This window comes from Jaculus jaculus, chromosome 1 (genome assembly GCF_020740685.1).
Source record: "Jaculus jaculus isolate mJacJac1 chromosome 1, mJacJac1.mat.Y.cur, whole genome shotgun sequence".
Taxonomy (NCBI): domain Eukaryota; kingdom Metazoa; phylum Chordata; class Mammalia; order Rodentia; family Dipodidae; genus Jaculus; species Jaculus jaculus.
Window position 1 is genome coordinate 261,751,063 of NC_059102.1, and position 18,581 is coordinate 261,769,643.

At 48.2% G+C, this 18,581-nt stretch overlaps 1 protein-coding gene across 8 annotated transcripts in view; it reads left to right on the top strand.

Moving 5' to 3' along the window:
* Plekha6 (pleckstrin homology domain containing A6) overlaps positions 1-18,581 on the top strand; it is a 180,927-nt gene that overhangs the window by 74,313 nt on the left and 88,033 nt on the right. Inside the window, exon 1 of one of the 8 annotated variants that reach the window (XM_045159137.1) lies at positions 4,092-4,340. The exons of 6 other annotated variants lie outside the window; for them this stretch is intronic. The gene's annotated coding sequence lies outside the window, so the exon portion shown is untranslated. Of the gene's footprint in view, positions 1-4,091; positions 4,341-10,634; positions 10,767-18,581 lie in introns of those variants that run through there. One more of the 8 variants, XM_045159122.1, reaches the window with a different exon arrangement.

Sequence of the window (18,581 nt, forward strand, 5' to 3'; positions counted from 1 at the left end):
GCCTTACATTTAGGTTACATTTTTATATTTTTAAAGATTTTTTTTAGAATTTTTATTTATTTATGAGAGACAGAGATAGGGAGAGAGAGAGAATGAGAATGGGTGTGCCAGGGCCTCTAGCCATTGCAAACGAACTCTAGACACATGCACTACTTACTATGTGCACCCGGCTTACATGGGACCTGGAGAATTGAACTGGGGTCCTTAGGCTTCGCAGGCATGCGCCTTAACCGCTAAGACATCTCTCTAGCCTTAGGTTACACTTTTAAATATATTTTTAAGTATTTTTTATTTATTTATTTATTTATTTGAAAGTGACAGACACAGAGAGAAAGACAGATAGAGGGAGAGAGAGAGAATGGGCGCACCAGGGCTTCCAGCCTCTGCAAATGAACTCCAGACTCGTGCGCCCCCTTGTGCATCTGGCTAACGTGGGACCTGGGGAAGCGAGCCTCGAACCGGGGTCCTTAGGCTTCACAGGCAAGCGCTTAACCGCTAAGCCATCTCTCCAGCCCAGGTTACACTTTTAAACCTAAAGAAAGACTTAAGGGAGAGAGGCATAGAGATGGTTGCAGATTTGGCCAAAGCCTGTAAGAGCCTCCAACTGAGGCCTGTGGCTCCTGTTTGGCCTCTGTCAGCAGCAGATACCCATAGTTGATGATAGGTTTCTGTGGCAACAAGGGAACTGTTTGGAAGAGGGACAAAGGGGTCACTTTCCCTGTCTTGGGTCACTGTTTGGCACCTCTCTACTTCAGCCCCAGATGCCCACTGTGAAACAGAATAGGGTAATTTCTACCCTGGTGTACTGCCAGGCACTGGGCAGAGGAGTGAGTGGGGCCTTTCTTTCACCCTGCAGGGACACTTTTATCTTGATGAGTGATGCCCGTGTTGACATGGGGGGCAGGTTGCATGTTTATTTGTGGTGCTGGAGGTTAAAGCTGGCAACTTGTACATGCTGGGAAAGTGTTCCACTACTGAGCTATATCCTAGCCCTTGGTTTTTTGAGATAGGGTCTCACTGTGTAGTTCAGGCTGGCCTAGAACCCTGGATCCCCTCTATCTACTTTCTAGTGCTGGATTACAAGTGTGCACCATCATAGCTAGCTGGGAAATGGGTTTTAGTTGGTAAGTATAATATCTGTATTAACTTCCCCAGAGGGGTATGGATTTAAGTTCCAGCCGTCCACACAGAGGTCAATTCAATGATTGGCAGACTAGAAAAGATGAAAGGCCGAGGAAATTTTGACCTTTCAGAGAAGGCTCTCCATCTCTCTGAAATGAGTTAGCTCAGCCATCATCCCTTCAAGAACAGGAAGGAAGGGCGAAGTAAGCTCTGGGGGCTCAGCCAGCTCTGGATTTCATAAGGGAACCCTACCCCACACATCCTGTGCTGGCATGGGGAGCGAGGGGCTGCGGGAGGCTAAGCATTCCCTCGGGTCTCTGTTCTGAGTAGCCCACAGTATTTTCCACGCAGCTGTCTCCCAGCTTGGGTTTCTCGTGGGTTTAAGAGTGCCCCATGCCAGTCCTCTGCATCCTGCGTCAAGAAAGCTGCACTCATCCAATTCAGGCTTCTTCTCTCCCATCTGTCTTTTCTCCCCATGGTTTCAAAAGCTCACAGGTGGGTTGGAGAGATGGCTTAGCAGTTAAGGCACTTGCCTGCCACACCTAAGGACCCAGGTTTGATTCCCCAGTACGCATGTGAGCCAAATGCACAAAGTGGTGCATGCATTTGGAGTTTGTGGTGGCTCGAGTCCCTGGTGTGCTCATTCTCTCTCTCTTTTTTGAGGTAGGGTCTCACTCTAGTCCAGGCTGATCTGGAATTCTCTATGTAGTCTCAGGGTGGCCTTGAACTCACGGTGATCCTCCTACCTCTGCCTGGGATTAAAGGCGTGCGCTGCCACGCCCGGCTCCCCATTCTTTCACTCTATCTGCCTCTTTCTTTGTCTCTTAAATAAATAAATAAATAAATAATTTTTTAAAAAAAGTTCAGAAGTGGGCTGGAGAAATGGCTTAGTGGTGAAGGCACTTGCCTGCAAAGCCAAAGAACCCAGGTTCAATTCCCCAGAACTATGTAAGCCAGATGCACAAGGGGGCGCACACATCTGGAGTTTGTTTGCAGTGGCTGGAGGTTTTAGCATGTGATTCTCTTCTCTCTCTCTGTCCCTGTCTATTTCTCTCACTGTCAAATAAATAAAGAAAAATAAAATATTTAAAAGCAAATAGATAAAAATGAAAAAGTTCAGAAGTATCTTCATAGCTGTAGCTGCCCTTGAGGGGGAGACCTCTGGCAGGGAGAGAGGGCTCACAGAACATCTGGTTTACTGATCCATGAAGAGATATGGAGCCATTTGTGCCTTATGTCAGAAGCTTTGAGGGACTGCACAGTGGCCTTCCCAGTGCCCTCCCAGTTCCATGCATTATGTGGAATAAAGGAGGTCATGTTGGGCATTCAAGGCAGCATGCGTGAAACCCCACGGTACATGTTGTGGGAGGTATGCTCCACTCTCAGCTATTCTATCTTTCCAAATGTCCACTTCCTCTCGTGTTGTGTCCCCACGCTGTGGCCTACCCCAAGCACCTCCCGGCTCTCCTCTCCTCTTGCCCTTGGGTGCTGCCTCCAGTGACTTCCTTGGTTTGTTTTGTCTGTGTACTTCTCTGGGTAGGGGTTCCTCATTGTGGCTGCCAAGGACATGTCCATAGAAGGAATGGCCATCGTGTCACCATCGCTTTACCGTGGCAAGTCTTCCTGGGGCCAAGTTGTCAGGAGAGGCTTCCTAGAGGAGGTGGCAGCTCAGCCTGACACACTGCCCACTGGCCTCTGGCTGGGAAGTTTGCAGCCATCTGATACGTGGAATAGCATCAGAAGTTTGATCTCGTGTGAGGGGCAGGCTGCCCTGGGGACGAGGGAAAGGAGCCTGTGGACAGATGGAGGGATGCCTAAGGTCTTCTGGGGAAACATTCAGAGGTCTAGTTCACTGGACTAGAACAGTCACACACGTGGGGCAGTGGACTGTGATGTTTGAAAGATGAGTGGGGAGCTGGGTGTGGTGCCACACACCTGTATCCCCAGCACGCAGGAGTCTGAGGCACAGGGATCACCAGCTGAACGTTGGCCTGGACTTCGTAGCCACAGAGTGGGACCTTGTCGCAGAAACAAACAAAGAGTGAATGGGGACATAGAGGGCTGGGACGACAATCCGAGAAGTTAGGTATCTACATGCAGGCTAGGGAGGGCCCCTGATGAGAATTTCTGCGCAAGAGAGTAATGTGATGAAACAGACATCAAACCACACCCTCCCAAAGGAAAAATAGTTTTATTTTTAAAGCCCAAGGGCAGCGTCCTGAAGTTCCTCCCGTGACCCACTTCAAGTCGTTCTTGGTGTCTAACCTAAATCTTCCCTGCTGCCGTTCAAGTTCAATTTGTGTAATAGTTGGAAATAGCTGGACATAGCCCAGTGATGGAAAGAAAAGCCATTTTTTTCCAGGAAGGACCCATCTATCAAGGTAGAATCAGAGTGTGTGCCAGGGTTCTGGGCCAAGCTGGCAAAGCCTGGGTGTGTGAGGGCACGGAGACCTGTGCTCATTGATATCTATAGTAGCGGTGTGGGCTTGGGGTAACTAGAGCTCTGCAGAATTAGAAACTCAGGCACTGCTTGGTCCTTATACCCAGCCAGTCCTGTCCCTTTGTAAAGCTCCAGGTACCCACATAGGCACCTCGGCCCCTCTGGCTTCAGTGTAGAGTAGGAGATACGCAGGTAAAGGTGCCTGCGTGGGGAAATAAGAACCGAGGGAAGAAAGAGGAGATGTGGCTCGGGGAGGAGGTCAAGGGGGCCTAACTGTGTCTCATCCCAGCCTGGTCAGGGCCACGTGACTCTGGAGTATGGAATCTGCAGGGCAGCACCAGGTGTCTCGTCCCCTCCAGCCAGCGACTTAGACTGTTCCGCGGGCTAGGGGGCGTGGTGACCCAGTAGAGTCAGTCCTGTTCTGCCAGTGTCTGCCTCTGAGGCGGCTCGTGCCCACCCCACTCTCTTGTCCTGTGCACAAGTGTTGGATGGAATTCTGGAGGGCTCAGTTTCTCAAAAAGAAAGCTGCTCTTCAACAGGGAAGCTCCTCCCACCCCCAGCTCCCGGGGCAAGTGGAACATTCCATTTAAAGAGTGAGGCCTGACCCGGTGAGCTACAGAGCTGCCAGAGGCCTCAGCCACAGGAGAGGGGAGAGCCCCTGCTGCCGCCCACCTCTGCCAACTTCTCATCATGTCCTCGAGGGCATCCTGCTTCCTGGGTCCTCACCCCAACATGCCAGAGTGGCCAGTGAGGGGTCTGGAACATCTAGACAGGCCAGGTAAGGGGGCATCGGCTCGGAAGATTTTGTCCCTCCCGTCTGGTGACCTTTCTCACCTGAGCCCTCATCTATACTGTGATCTTCTGGGCAGTGTGAAGTCTAGGCCAGAAGCTAGCAGGAGGGCAGCTGGGGACACTTCCCTGCGCTCTAGGCCAACAATGGGGACCTTTTCAGGAAGCAAGGGGAGGGAGCTGCCTGTAAAAGGATGCTGGGTGGCTGTCAGTGGGGTGGCCTGAGCAAGTTTCTGCATTTGCTGCCAACTGCTTAATTAGACACCCACTTGGTTCTTCCTACTAATGACCATAGCTCCCCAAAGAAAACATTTACAGGGTGGGTAGTTCAGAACAGCCACCTGAGACAGGGGCATGTGTGGCACAGCCTACTGAACCAACAGACCATTAAGGAGAGAGGAGCAAGAGACTCAGGACTTGCTTCCGTCTCCAGCAGTGACTCTGTACACTGTCCACCTGGTGGGTGTCTTGAGAAATGGGGACATCATTCCCAGTGCTCATACAGTCCCTGGAGCCATGTGAGCCCAGGACTAAGAGGGGCTTGGAGACTGTGTATCAATGGAGAGCAACCAGCACTTGCCTGGTGGGGGAACCTGGTGTGAGCTCTGGTCATGGCACATCCCAGAAACCCAGAGCCCCAGCTGGCCGGGCAGCCAGGGGTGGTCCTGGGTCTGCAACTGAGCTTGGAAGATGGGCTAAGGGCTCTGCTTGCAAAGGCTTCCGAGCTTCTCAGAGGATTAGAGGCCAATTGATGCTGGTGGTTTTCTGCGGGAGACTAGGGGCACTGGCTGCCTTCCAGTTCAAGGTTCTTCCATTCTCGTACCAGCCCTCTGCAGTCCTCCCGGCCCCGGTGAGGATGGTTGGGATGCGGGGCAGACTCCTCCACACCTTGTCTCTCTGTCCTCTTGCTCGAACGAGCCAAATATGTACCCAAAGGTGTCAGGACCCAGGGAAATGCTGTGATTGTGCTGCCCAACCAGTGCCATACTCCATGGGCTCCTGGGGCCACTGTGAATCCTGGAGCCAGGCTCCTGCCAAGGCAGGTTGTAGGACCGGGTTCCAGGTGTGAACCAGAGCGAGGCCATGCTGCCCACGGGTGTGTCTCTGTGACATTAGCATCATGGGCTTGGATAATTTTTGGTCTGTTTCCTCCGTCCCAAGAGAGTGTGGATACAGAGAATTCCATATAGGCTTCAGGATGTATTTTCTGAGTTTAGGGATTGTAGGGTGATTGTGAAGTTTCTTCTGTAAAGAAAGAAAATGAGGGCTGGAGAGATGGCTTAGTGGTTAAGGCACTTGCCTGCAAAGCCAAAGGATCCAGGTTTGATTCCCCAGGACCCATGTAAACCAGATGCGCAAGGGGTGCAAGTGTCTGGAGTTCATTTGTAGTGGCTGGAGGCTATGGCACACCCATTCTCCATTCTCTCTCTCTTTCTCTGATATATATATATATATATATATATATATATATATATACACACATATACACATGTATAAGTAAATATATGTATGTATATATGCATATATTTACACACACATATACATATATATATAATTTTTTGTTGTTGTTGTTGTTTTGAGGTAGGGTCTCACTCTAGCTCAGGCTGACCTAGAATTCACTATGTAGTCTCACGGTAGCCTTGAATTCATGGTGATCCTCCTACCTCTGCTTCCTGAGTACTGGGATTAAAGGTGTGTACCACCACCCCCAGCTGAAATAAATAATTTTAAAAAAAGAAAGAAAGAAAATGAGAGATTGGACAGTGGCCCAACAGTTAAGGTGCTTGGCTGCAAAAACTAATGATCCATGTTCAATTCCCCAGTATCCATGTAAAGATAGATGCAAAAAGTGACATATGCATATGGAGTTCATTTGTAGTGGCTAGAGACCCTGGCATGCCCACATTCTCTCTTGCTGTCTCTGTCTGCTTGTAAATAAATAAATAAATATTATGAAAGGAAGGAAGGAAGGAAGGAAGAGAAAGAAAGGAAGAGAGAGAGAGAAAGAAAGAGAAAATGAAGCCAGGTGTAGTGGCATAAGCCTGTAATCCCAGCACTCTTGTTTCTGAGGCAGAAGATTGTGAGTTCCAACCTACTCTGAGCTGCATAGTAAGATCCTGTTTCAAAAAAGAGGGAGAGGGCTGGAGAAATGGTTCAATGGTTAAATGCACTTGCTTGCAAAGCCTGACAACCTGGGTTTGATTCCCAGTACCCATGTAAAGCCAGATATACAAGGTGGCACATGTGTCTGGAGTTCATTTACAGTAGCAGGAGGCCTTAGAATCCCATACGCTCTCTCTCTGTCTCTCTCTCTCTCTCTGTGTCTCCCTCAAATAAATTGAAAAAATGTATATCTTTTACAAAGGAGGGATGAGATGAGGGAAAGAGGGAGGAAAGGAAGGAAAGAGAAAGAAAGAACGCTCCCTTTCCAGCATCACCTGGGTGCTTTCATGACAGGAGCAGGAAAAGAAGCTATGTTCAATCTCATTCAATAAACTTTTTTGAACAACAGTATTCTCAATTCCTAAGAGTTGTTGATTTTGTCTTTAAAACCCCTTTGAACATCTTGGAAGGAAGAACTATTTGAAAGCTCTTATTATAGCTGGCAGTTTTCCTTAACTTTTTGTTATGCATGTAGGAAATCTTACTCTTGTTTAGGTCCAGAACAAGAGACAGTGGGTGGAAGTCTGAACACTTTCCTACCTCGCCCTGCGGGAATGGGCCAGGCTGCCTTCCAAACTTGTGAGGACACCTGTGGCAGGTGTATGATTATCTCCCAGATCTCCCTGCTTTGGGTGTGAGAGCAGGCTGAGGTCAACCCCAAACATGGGAGGCTTTCATTCTGCGATCACCCAAATCCCCTCATGCCCCAGAGGTGGAGTTCTCTTCCTGTGAGGCACCCGAGGATTAGAGGAAGTTTTCTGTGAGGCCCTCTGACACCCCCTTCCAAAGCTCAGCTCTACTTTGTTGGATCCTGGTTCAACTCTGGCAGTTCCCTTCTCCCTAAAATGTTCTTTGTGGTGATCTATCCCAAAGGAGTTGGCTTTTGTGTGCTTGTCCAGCTTTGTGTTTCAGAACCAGTTCCTCTCCCAAGTGGATCTTAACCCCGTATGCCTGTCTGTAGCAGATGGGAGAGAGCACTCAAGAAACTAGGTCCGGGGCTGGAGAGATGGCTTAGCAGTTAAGGCATTTGCGTACGAAGCCAAAAGATCCAGGTTCAATTCCCCAGTGCCCATGAAAGCCAGATGCACAAGGGGGCACATGCATCTGGAGTTTGTTTGCAGTGGCTAGAGGCCCTAATGCGACCATTATCTATCTTTCTGTTTCTTCTCTCTATCTCTCTCTTTGCTTGCAAATAAATAATATAAAATTTAAAAAAAAACTGAAAATGTCAGAAAGAAACTAGGTCCAGGTGTAGGAGCCAAGAGGGATGGCAAGGCGTTGCAAAAAGTCCAGTCTTTAAAAAGGTTTAGTCCTTTTTAGAAATTAGCTACACAGGGTTGGCCAGATGGCTTAGCCATTAAGGCACTTGCCTGAGAAGTCTAAGGACCCAGGTTCCATCCTCAGTACCCACATAAGCCAGGTGTGCACGGTGGTGCATGCATCTGGAGTTTGTTTGCAGTGCCTAAAGGCCATGGTATGCCAATTTTTTTCTCTCCCTCTTTCTCAAATAGATAAAATATTTTAAAAACTAGAAATTAGCTACGTGCTGATAAATGTCCCCTGAAGGTATGAGGCTGTGTGGGAATGACCACTGAGTGGTAAATACGACCGTAGGCGTTCAAGGGACTAATAGATGGCCAGTAGTGGGCTGAGGTGTTTTGGTGAACTGGGTCTTGCACCTGACTATTGTTGGAATGAGAGGCTGGGAAGGGAGCACATCAAAGCTGACCTGACAGCTATTAACCCATTTGTCTGCCAGACGTAGTCTTGGCATTATGGAAGTGAGCGAACAGACCTAGGCAGCCCTCTAAGAATTGCTCCTAACATGCAGAAGTTGTAGTGCTCACGTAGCTCAGAAACAGATGCCAAGGAAGTCTCCTTTCTGCCTGGCTGTGCTGTGTCCTGGTCCCCTGGTTAGAGGTAGTCAATCTCACTGTGTCCTTCCAGAGACGCTCTAAGTCAGGGGTCAGCCAACTATGAATCCAGCCAACTACCTAATTTTATATGACTTATAAGCTAAGAATGGTATTTGTTATATTTTAAACAGCTAGAAGAAACCCCAAAAGAAGAATATTATTGTTTATATGAAATTCAAATCACAAGAGGAGTTTCAGTGAAACAGCCACACAGCTCCAGTTTCTCATCATCGGTTTCCTCACCGTTCTGTCTGCTCTTACATGACGCTGGGGAGGGGGGTTGTTAAATGGCTCCAACAGAGACTTTATGGCCCCAGAGCTAAAAACATCTAACCCTTTGCCTAATATGTTTGTTAACTTCAGCCCTAGGCAAGTATATCTCTATTGCTAGTCATAAACTGTTTTTAATCCAATGCTAGAAATGAAACTCAATCATAGGGCTTAGTATGCAAAGCGCCCTGGGTTCAACCCTCAGTACCCTCCCCTCACACATACACAAATAATACAATTATTATTATTATTATTTCTTTGTTTTGTTTTTCAAGGTAGGGTCTCACTCTAGCCCAGGCTGATGTGCAATTCACTATGTGGTCTCAGGCTGGCCTCAAACTCACAGTGATCCTCCTACCTCTGCCTCCCAAGTACTGGGATTGAAGGTGTGCGCCACCATGTCCACCTAATGAAATTCTTTTTGACTCAAATGGAAGCATACTAAATTAATTTTACCTTCCATAACTATGTCTTGGTGGCTATTCCATATCATTCCTTGTAATATTGTTATTCAGAGGATGGTCTAGCTTACCTTGACTTTAGACTACTGAAAGGCTGGCTGCTGTTCCGGAAGTGGTTGATAGAAAGTTGGATTCGTGGGGACCAAGCTTGGAAGTGTGAGGGACAGCTGCAGGGCAGTCTCCATGTGGATCCTTGACCTCGGCCTGCACGTCCAGCATTTTCCCTAAGAGAAATGAGCCCCTGCACTGGGAGTGCTGTGCAGGGTAAACTCTGGAGGCTAAAGGCAGACTGGCAGAAAGAGAAGGATGAAGAAACTGAAACCAGTCCTCAGAAGAGCTGCAGATACTAAGGGCAATTTACATTCCTCTTCTTTTTTTAAAAAAATTTTTTTGTTTATTTTTATTTATTTATTTGAGAGCAACAGAGAGGGAAAGAGGCAGAGAGACAGAGAATGGGTGCGCCAGGGTCTCCAGCCATTGCAGACGAACTCCAGACGCGTGCACCCCTTGTGCATCTGGCTAACGTGGGTCCTGGGGAATCAAGCCTCGAACCGGGGTCCTTAGGCTTCCCAGGCAAGTGCTTAACCACTAAGCCATCTCTCCAGCCCACATTCCTCTTCTTGAGTCAGAAGTAAGGCAATCAAAATGTGGAGTCACGATGGAGGAGTGATGTGTATTTACTGAGTTCCTACTGTGTACCTGAGACACATTCCCGTATTGAACTATTATCTTATTTGCCCTTTTTTACAAAGGCAGATATTGAGGCTCTGAGAGGTTAAGAGATCTGTTGTCACAGTAGCTAGGTTTAAAGCCTCCTCTTTCCAGCCCACAAACCAGAATGCCAGCTCGGGCTGGAAGGCCTCCCCACTGCTTTTGCAAGCCATTTCATCTTCCTGGCATCTACTTTTGTCACCATGACTTGCTATAGCCTTTTGCTATTCTCACCTGGCTTGCTTCCGTTGTGGGTGGAGACATGAGGGAATGAGAGCGATCCGTAGGACATTGTAAGAGGAGGGGAGGAGGAGGTAGGGTTAGTATAAGTCAGACTCAGTCACCTGGAACCGGATCGTTAAAGAATATTATTATTCCTTGACGTGGAGGAAGAGTCTCAAAATCACCCTCATGCTCATGACCCCCTGAGTGGCACTTAAGTATGCGGACATTTCAGGCTGGGAGAGTGGTGGACAGGGCCTGGCAGGTCCCTCCCTGCGCCTGCATGCTCGGCTCTGGCTGGCTTTCAGGAGCAGCTGCAGCTAGGGGCTGTCTGTTCCACAGGAGCCCGCTCCAGCCGGGAGCTGGGGTGTGAGTGCTTATGTAGGACCCGCCAACCGACAGTTTCAGATTTCAGAGCCCACTTTATCGGGAGACTTTCTCTTGGTTTTCAGTCAGTGTCAGAGCAGAGGGAGAGAGTTGGCGCTAGAGGCTTCCAGGAAGGCTGGAGAGGTTCTCGATTGCAGCGCTCTCTCCCTCTCTCCTTTTTGTGGGAGCCACAGCCTCCACCGTGGGTTCTTTTCTCGGATCGGATCGGATCGGGAGTTTTGCTTCTTTCCTTCCCAGTCTGCAGTCTGCATCGCTCAGTGGGATTCTGACCTTTCAGCGTGAAAGGTAAAGTCAGAGTTTCTGAGGGTCTTTGAAAGGAAGGATGGGCTACACAAACCTTTCAGGGAGGGCCAGAGAGAAAGGGGCATATGTTGGGCATAGGGGAATTGTGTCACAATAAATGGATGCGGTTGGGGTGTGAGTGTCCATTCATAGTGAGGATGTACCTCTTCTTCTACCTCTCTCTCTTTCATTTATCCCCTCTCTCTCTCCTAGCAAGGAAGAAAATCCTATATCAGGGAGTTAGAGATTTCTCATTACTTCATTTGGGGGCAAGGGTCATGGAGGAAGCTTAGACTGTGGATCTGAACTAGTGACATGCCCCTAGGCTGAACTTCAGTTTGATAGGCACTTGGCACACCTACGATGCAACTTACTGTAACCAGTGTGGCTTCTAGCATGTTCTCCATGTACAGTTAGTTTGAAGCAGCCTAGTGGATCAAAGCTGTGAGAGGTAACCATCAGAGCCCTTTCTTTTCAGTGCCTCAGAACTGGGCGGGAGGGAGGCCAGTTCTTGGGGCTGGTGGGGCTGAATGCAGATATTCGGGTGGGGAGGTGATTGGTGTGGTGGGTAAGGCCTGTGTTGTGCCACTCTGTCTTTCCTGTGTTTGTGTGTTATCGGCTGCAAGGAGCAGAGATCAGAGAGCCACCTTGTGCAGGCGCTTGTAGGCGGCAGCCTGGCCTCACTGCCAAGACCTATTTGAGCAGTGACTGGCTGATCCTGTGGGCTGCACGTGTTGTGAGGCCAGATCCACCGTGATCCGGCTGGGATGGTGGGTGGGCCAGAATGAACGGGACTCAGCCAGCGGCTGGAGGAGGTTTTTGAAAAGCAGATTTGGGGTGAGGAGGTATGCATTAGAAGAGGACAGTTTTGGAGAGAGCTGGACCCAAAGCTGAACTGAGGTGTTTGGCAAGGAGTAGGAGGGGGCTTTTGGGAGCCCAAACACTGATGTGCTAAGGTTGCAGCCAGTCAAGGGATCTTAGTTCCTGGTGGAGAGGTCATCTAGAACAGGTGAGAACACCAGGGTTACTTACTGCCTTCTGAGCTTGGGGAGACGGATGTGTCCGGGGCAGTGTGGGCTGGGGAAAATGCAGTAAAAAAACACTTTGGGGAACAAGAAATCAGTGCCATTGAAGTGGGGGTGGGGTGGGGGAATCACACAGCTATTTGTTAACAACGTAGTTAACAGTTTACATAATATGGTTATTTTGGAAACTACGGGCATTTAAAGAAAATGTTTCTTATTTATGTCTATTTCCAAAAGAGTTTCCTGCATCCCTGCCTGTTGCAGATGCTGTTGTTGTGTTTCTGGCTCATAGATAGCAAGAACTATCTTTCCCTAGGTTGTGTTGGCTTTCCAGCTCAGACCCACCACACGGTTGTGTCCACGCCCCCATCCTTGCCCAGTGTGGCAGACACCATTCCATTCCTGCTCCCTACCAGCGGTTCACCAGCTGCGGGGCAGGCAAAGGTGGAGAGGAGCCTAGTCTGAATGCGCAAGCTGAATAGGCTGTCTGCAGCTCTGCTCGGAGGCAGGAAGGATGCTGTTCCCTCATACAGATAAGGAAACCAGGCTAAAAGATAGCGCAGCAGTTAGTAAGCAGGCGGGCGGGCGGAGTAGACTTAAGACTTAGCTCCCAACCACTGTTACATTTCCTTTTGTTCTCCGTGAGTGTGGTTTCTGCCTGTTCACCCTGCACTCACACTCAGGCGGAGGAGCGAGAAGGAAGTGGTTACCTGTGGAAGGCCCAGTGGAGAGGCTGCTCCCTTGGGTGGAGTCTGCCCTGGACTCCCAAATGCTCATTGACCAGCGTCTGTGGACCGAGTCAGTGCTGTCTAGCTGATCTGCTCTCCGCACTACCCCAGCTACTATATCTCCTGGGAAATTCCTGACTTGTGCCAAATTGTCCTCCTCTCTCTTCAACCAGAATTATTTGGACAGTCAAGAGTACAGTAAATATCCAGGGACTCTCAGAAGCTTGGTGCTTGGCAGCTCACATGGTGCCTTCCCCTCGGCAGAGCTGGCATGGTGTTCCTCCACCTCCACATGTGTCCCACTCTGGAGAAGGTACCCCAAAGTTCAGGGTCTTTCTCTTAACTGTTAGGCTCAAATTAAAATAGACATAGAGAAGTCATTTGCTCTGTGAGTCCCCAATTTTGATTGGTGACAATTTTCCCCAGGCTGAGGTAAAATGAGAAAAGTAAGTGGAATGTATTGAATCTCCCAGAAAGTAAAATGTGTTCAGTTTAAAAGGACTTTTAGGGGTAAGAGATGGGCTAAAATATTCTGAGGTTACAGCTTTCTGTCTCTTCGTGAAGTGATGGTGATAGTTGAGCTTTTAAAATGTCCTTATTTGGCAAAAATAAAAAGTTGGCAACCTTATGTTGGTTCCTCAAATTTCAGTTTTTTAAGTTTTACTGGTCCATGAAATCCAAAAATTTTGCCTCCAGGATCTTCTCCAAACAGACCATCTGATAAGGCTTCTCTTGGACAGATTCTGAAAGCTCCAGTTCTGATCTGATTCCGGTCCTCTTTCCTTGAGGCTCTCCAGAGATGATAAATTCAGAGTTCTGGCTCTGTATTCCCAAGCTGTGAGAGGTTCCTACCTCTAGAATAGGCCACCATCAAAGGACCATACCCTCATTTCCTCTTTCTGTGTGCTCAGTGACTGGTCAGTGACTTTCCTTTCTGAGGGGTTATGGAGTTGGGCCTTGCAGTTCCTATTCCCACACCCAGTCATCTTTTGGAAATGATGAAAGTCATCTTCTATCCTTAGAAAAGACACAGGCTATTTGTGGATTGTATTTTGGGAGCAGCATGGGGTATATTTTATATCTGGGGTCTTGGGGCCCTTTTAGAAGCTCCCTTCTCTCTCTCAAAGTGAAGTCTCGCTCTAGCCTAGGCTGATTTGTAGCTCAGGCTGAACTCATGGTGATCCTCCTACCTTAGCCCGCCCAAGTGTTGCGATGAAAGGCATGTGCTCCCACACCCAGCTTCCATTTCATTTTGAATCAGAATCTCTTTTTCTCTGTCACTGTTGCTCATGACTGCGTTCACCAGGTCAGTTGATCTGCGAGCTTCCAGGAAATTCCATCTTGTCACCAGTGTACTGGGATTACGGAACCCTGTCACAGCTTCTGGCTTTCATATGGGGTCTGGGATTCTGAATTTGGGTGTTCAAGCTTGAATGGCAGGTACTTTATCAACCAAATTGTCTCCTCAACATCAAGAAATGTCTTTGTAACTAGGTGGCCAAGCAATAAGGACGTTTAAAGACCTCATTGTCAGGTGTTGAAGTGTTGGCTGTTCTTGGTCTCTCCTGACTACAGATTGGAGCGTTTCTGAACTGGGAGGCTCTGGGAGGCATTAGACTGTCGGGATTGTCTATCTTCTGAGGATTCAGCCTGGAATTGCAACAAATATGTGTGATTCTCCAGATAGATCTCCAGCTGCTGGAGCCTCAGAGCTGTGGTTACTGTGTGTAGACTTGTACGAGCAAAGGCTTTTAGGGAAAAACCAACCTGGAACCAACCTGGAAATTGAACTAGATACTCTTTTTGTTTGTTAGTTTGTTTTATTTGTTTGAGGTAGGGTGTTACTCTAGCCCAGGCTGACCTGGAATTCACTATGTAGTCTCATGCTGGCCTCAAACTCATGGGGATCCTCCTTCCTCTGTCTCCCAAGTGCTGGGATTAAAGGCCTGAGCCGTCATGCCTGGCGTTGGGCCCTTTTCTGAAATACATGCCCAGGAGCATCTTTGTAGGAGAGAATATTCTGATTTTTCCACTCTATTTCTATGTTCTGAAACAAGAGTCCTACTAGTCCAGGAAAGCATTTGAGGCTCCTAAATTAGACAGACTGTTCGGTTGGGAAAGTCAGTGGTAAACCGCAAGCTTCTCTGGAGCAGAGGGAAGTAGAATTAGCTTATTTGAGGAACACTGGCTGTGATCTGGGAGACTAAGCCCAGGTGAAGCACAAACCCCATTCTACAAGGTTTCCAGATGGGGCCAGGCCGCATAGGCACATGGCTCTTTGGAATGGTGATATGGAAAAGCCTACACCTGGGCCCTTACCGCAGATACCATGGACCTGTTAAGACTAGCTGAGGGGGCAATGATATTAAAAAGGAACCAAGAATTGCACATTAAAATCCCTGCCACTTGTGGAGTATCTGCATAGTAAGTTTTTAAAAAATTAATTAATTTATTTGAAAGGCAGAGAGAGAGAGAGAGAGAGAGAGAGAATGGGCACACCAGGGCCTTTAGCCACTGCAAACAAACTCCAGACACATATACCACCTTGTGTATCTGGCTTACGTGGGTCCTGGGGAATTGAACCTGGGCCCTTTGGCTTTGCTGGCAAGGACCTTAACCACTATGCCATCTCGCCAGCTCACCACAAAGGTTTTTTTTTTTCTTTTAAATATTTTATTTACTTATTTGAGAGACAGACACAGAGAGAGAAATAGGCAGACAGAAAGAGAGAATGGGCTCACCAGGCCCTCTAGCCACTAAAATGAACTCCAGATGCATGTCCCCCTTTGCATCTGGTCCTGGGGAATCAAACTGGGGTTCTTAGGCTTCGCAGGCAAACTCCTTAACCGCTATGCCATTTCCCCAGCCCCACAAAGGTTTGATGAGGATTGTCATGTGTCTCCCATGCCCTTTACTTACTAGGTATTGAGCCAGGGCCTTGCTTATACTAGGCAAGTGCTCTACCACAGGGCTACATCACCAGCTCCTTTTTCATTTCTATCCTTTTTTTTTTTCTTTGCATATGTATTGTGTGATGTGCTTGACTGTATGTGTGTGGGTACACGTGTGTGCATGTATATGTGTGGAATCTAAAAGAAGTGTTGCGTGTCTTACTCAGTCACTGTCCACCTTCTTTTTTGGAGTGTGTGTATGTGTGAATGCAGGTGTGCATGTGCCACAGTGCTGTGTGGGGAGGTCACAAGACAACCTCAGGTATCGGTCCTCACTTTCTACCTTGTTTGAGGCAAAGTCTCATTGTTTACTGCTATATTCACCAGCCTACATGCCCACAGGCTTCCGAGGGATTCTTATCTCCATCCTCCACCTTGTCTTAGGTGCCCTGGGTTACCCACAGATGCTCATGTTCTGCTTCTGTTTTTTTTTAATTAAATTAACTTAAATAATTTTTTTTTTTTTGATTTTCTAAGGTAAGGTTTCACACTTGCCCAGGCTGACATGGAACTTAGAAGTCTCAGGATGCCTTGAACTCCCAGCGATCCTCCTACCTCTCTGCCTCCCAAGTGCTGGGATTGCAAGCATGTGCCACTGTGCCCAGGATTGTACATGGGTATGGGGATTCATACTCATGCCCTCATGCTGAGTATACCCACTAAGCAATAGTGCTAGTCCCCTTTAAAATTTGTACTTCTTTTATTTTTAATTAATTAATTTGATTTTTGAGGTAGGGTCTCAGTCTAGCCCAGGCTGACCTGGAATTCCCTGTTTAGTCTCAGGGTGGCCTCGAACTCACAGTGATCCTCCTACATCTGCCTCCTGAGTGCTGGGATCAAAGGCATGTGCCATCACACCCGGATTTATTTATTTAATTTTATTTTTTAGAGCAAGTGAGAGAAAGACAGAGACACACAGAGAGAATTGGCACGCCAGAGCCTCAGCCGTTGCAATCAAACTCCAGATGCTTGTGCCACCTAGTGGGCTGGTGTGATTTTGTGCTTGCGTCACCTTTGCGCGACTGGTTTATTGAGATCTGGAGAGTTGAGCATGGGTCCTTAGGCTTCGCAGGCAAGCACCTTAATCACTAAGCCATCTCTCCAGCCCAGACTTTTTTTTTTGGTTTTTCGAGGTGGGGGTCTCACTCTAGCCCAGGCTGACCTGGAATTCACTATGTCGTCTCAGGGTGGTCTCAAACTCATGGCGATCCTCCTACCTCTGCCTCCCAAGTGCTGTGATTAAAGGTGTGTGACACTATTCCGGGCTCCAAAATTTACTTTTATTTTGAGGCAGGGCCTCATAGAATTAGCCAGACTCAGTATGTAGCCCAGGTAGGCTTGAGTGCTTGAACGTGCTGCCCTAGCCCCCTGGGTAGCTGAGGCTCTAGGTGTGCTCCGCCAAACTTGGCAGGTGAGGGTTTTGTTCTAGCTGTAAAGAAGTCTGTGATGGAGAGTCAGAGAGGGCAGCCCATCCTAATCTTGGAGACTAGCATTTCCCATGAGATTTTCTTTTAAGATTTATTTTTATTTATTTATTTATTTACTAGAGACAGAGAAAGGCACACACACAGAGAGAGAGGGTGAGAATGGGTGTGCCGGGGCCTCGAGCCACTGCAAACGAACTCCAGATGCATGGGCCACCATGTGCATCTGGTTTGTGTGGGACCTGAAGAATTGAACCTGTGTCCTTAGGCTTCACAGGCATGCACCTTAACCACTAAGCCACCGCTCCAGCCCCTCCCATGAGATTTTCAAGCCAGGAAGGAGGAAAGGTTGACCAATTCAGCATGGCTTTCTCTGAATGCCAAGGTCAACAAGAATTTCCAGTCTTTGCCATGGCATCTGGGTTCCAGGACCGGATTTGCCTCTAACTTGCTTTGTGGTCTTGGACAACTTAGTTCCTCTTTCCTGAACTTAGATGCATCATCATTACAATGAGGAAACTGAGTTCTGTTGCTACTATCCCATTGTTAGCAAGCATAGGCCTCAGGTCTCCACATGACAGAGGCTGGGCTTCAGAAAGACCTAAGATGCATGCCTACAGCCTCTGTTAGAATGCAGTTTTCTTCTCCAACAGTTGTACGTCTGTCAGGAGAGTGGCCTGGGGTAGGAGGATGGAGGTATTGGGTAGATCCAGGCCAAAAATGGGGAAACTCACTTGGATGACTAGGCCTCCAAGAAGGTTGAGTGCATAGTGGTCATCATAACTCCAGAAAATGTATGACTGGAGCCAAGAGACCCGAGCCACAGAATTGCTCAGCACTCCTCACTGTTACTGACCAGGGCTGGCTTCTCACTTTAACAGCCTGCCGGGGGGCCATAGGATGGCAGCAGGAGAGACAGACCAAACCTGTTCCACTGGATGTTGATGTGTTTGCTCCCCCACCCACCCACCACCCACAGAGCATCCCATCTTTATCACCTCCTAGTGCTCAGAATCCTTTCTTCCTTCAGTCCAAGTCCCCACAAGTTCAGATTCCTCTCCCAGTGTTTCCCATGGTTGGGTCACTTATCCCCCTGGGGATGCCTGTAGGGTACAGGCAGTGCAGATAAGGCTGTGGGAAGGTGGGGTGGAAAGAGGGCTGGACACCCAGTGAGGTGGGGAGCTGAGAAGCATGTTTGGAATCTGCAGGCATGTCTATACCTGAGGTTCAAAACCAAATAACAGCATCATCTTGCCTCTGCCAGCTTTGCTTAGGGAAGACAAGCAGCAGGCTTTTCTATTTATAAAGAGCTGATCTTTGAATCCCCTCCCTGGTCCCATACCAACTTGCAGTCCAGAGAGCCAGTTGTAGGTCCTAGGAACCTGGAGACCCTCTGGTGCTGAGGCAAGGCTGGAATGAATGTCAGCGTCTTTAGATTAAATAACTTTAGGACTGCTGGGTGTGATAGCGCACATCTTTAGTGCCAGCACTGGGGGAGGGGGAACAGAGGAAGGAGGATGGCTCTGAGTTTGAGGCCAGTTTGGGATTACAGAGTGAGTTCTAGGTTAGCCTGGGCTATAGTGAGACCCTCCCTCAAAAAAACAAAAACAAAACAAACGAATAAATGAACAAAAAAAACCAGTTTGCAGCACAGTGGTACATGCCTTTAATCCCAGCACTTGGGAGGCAG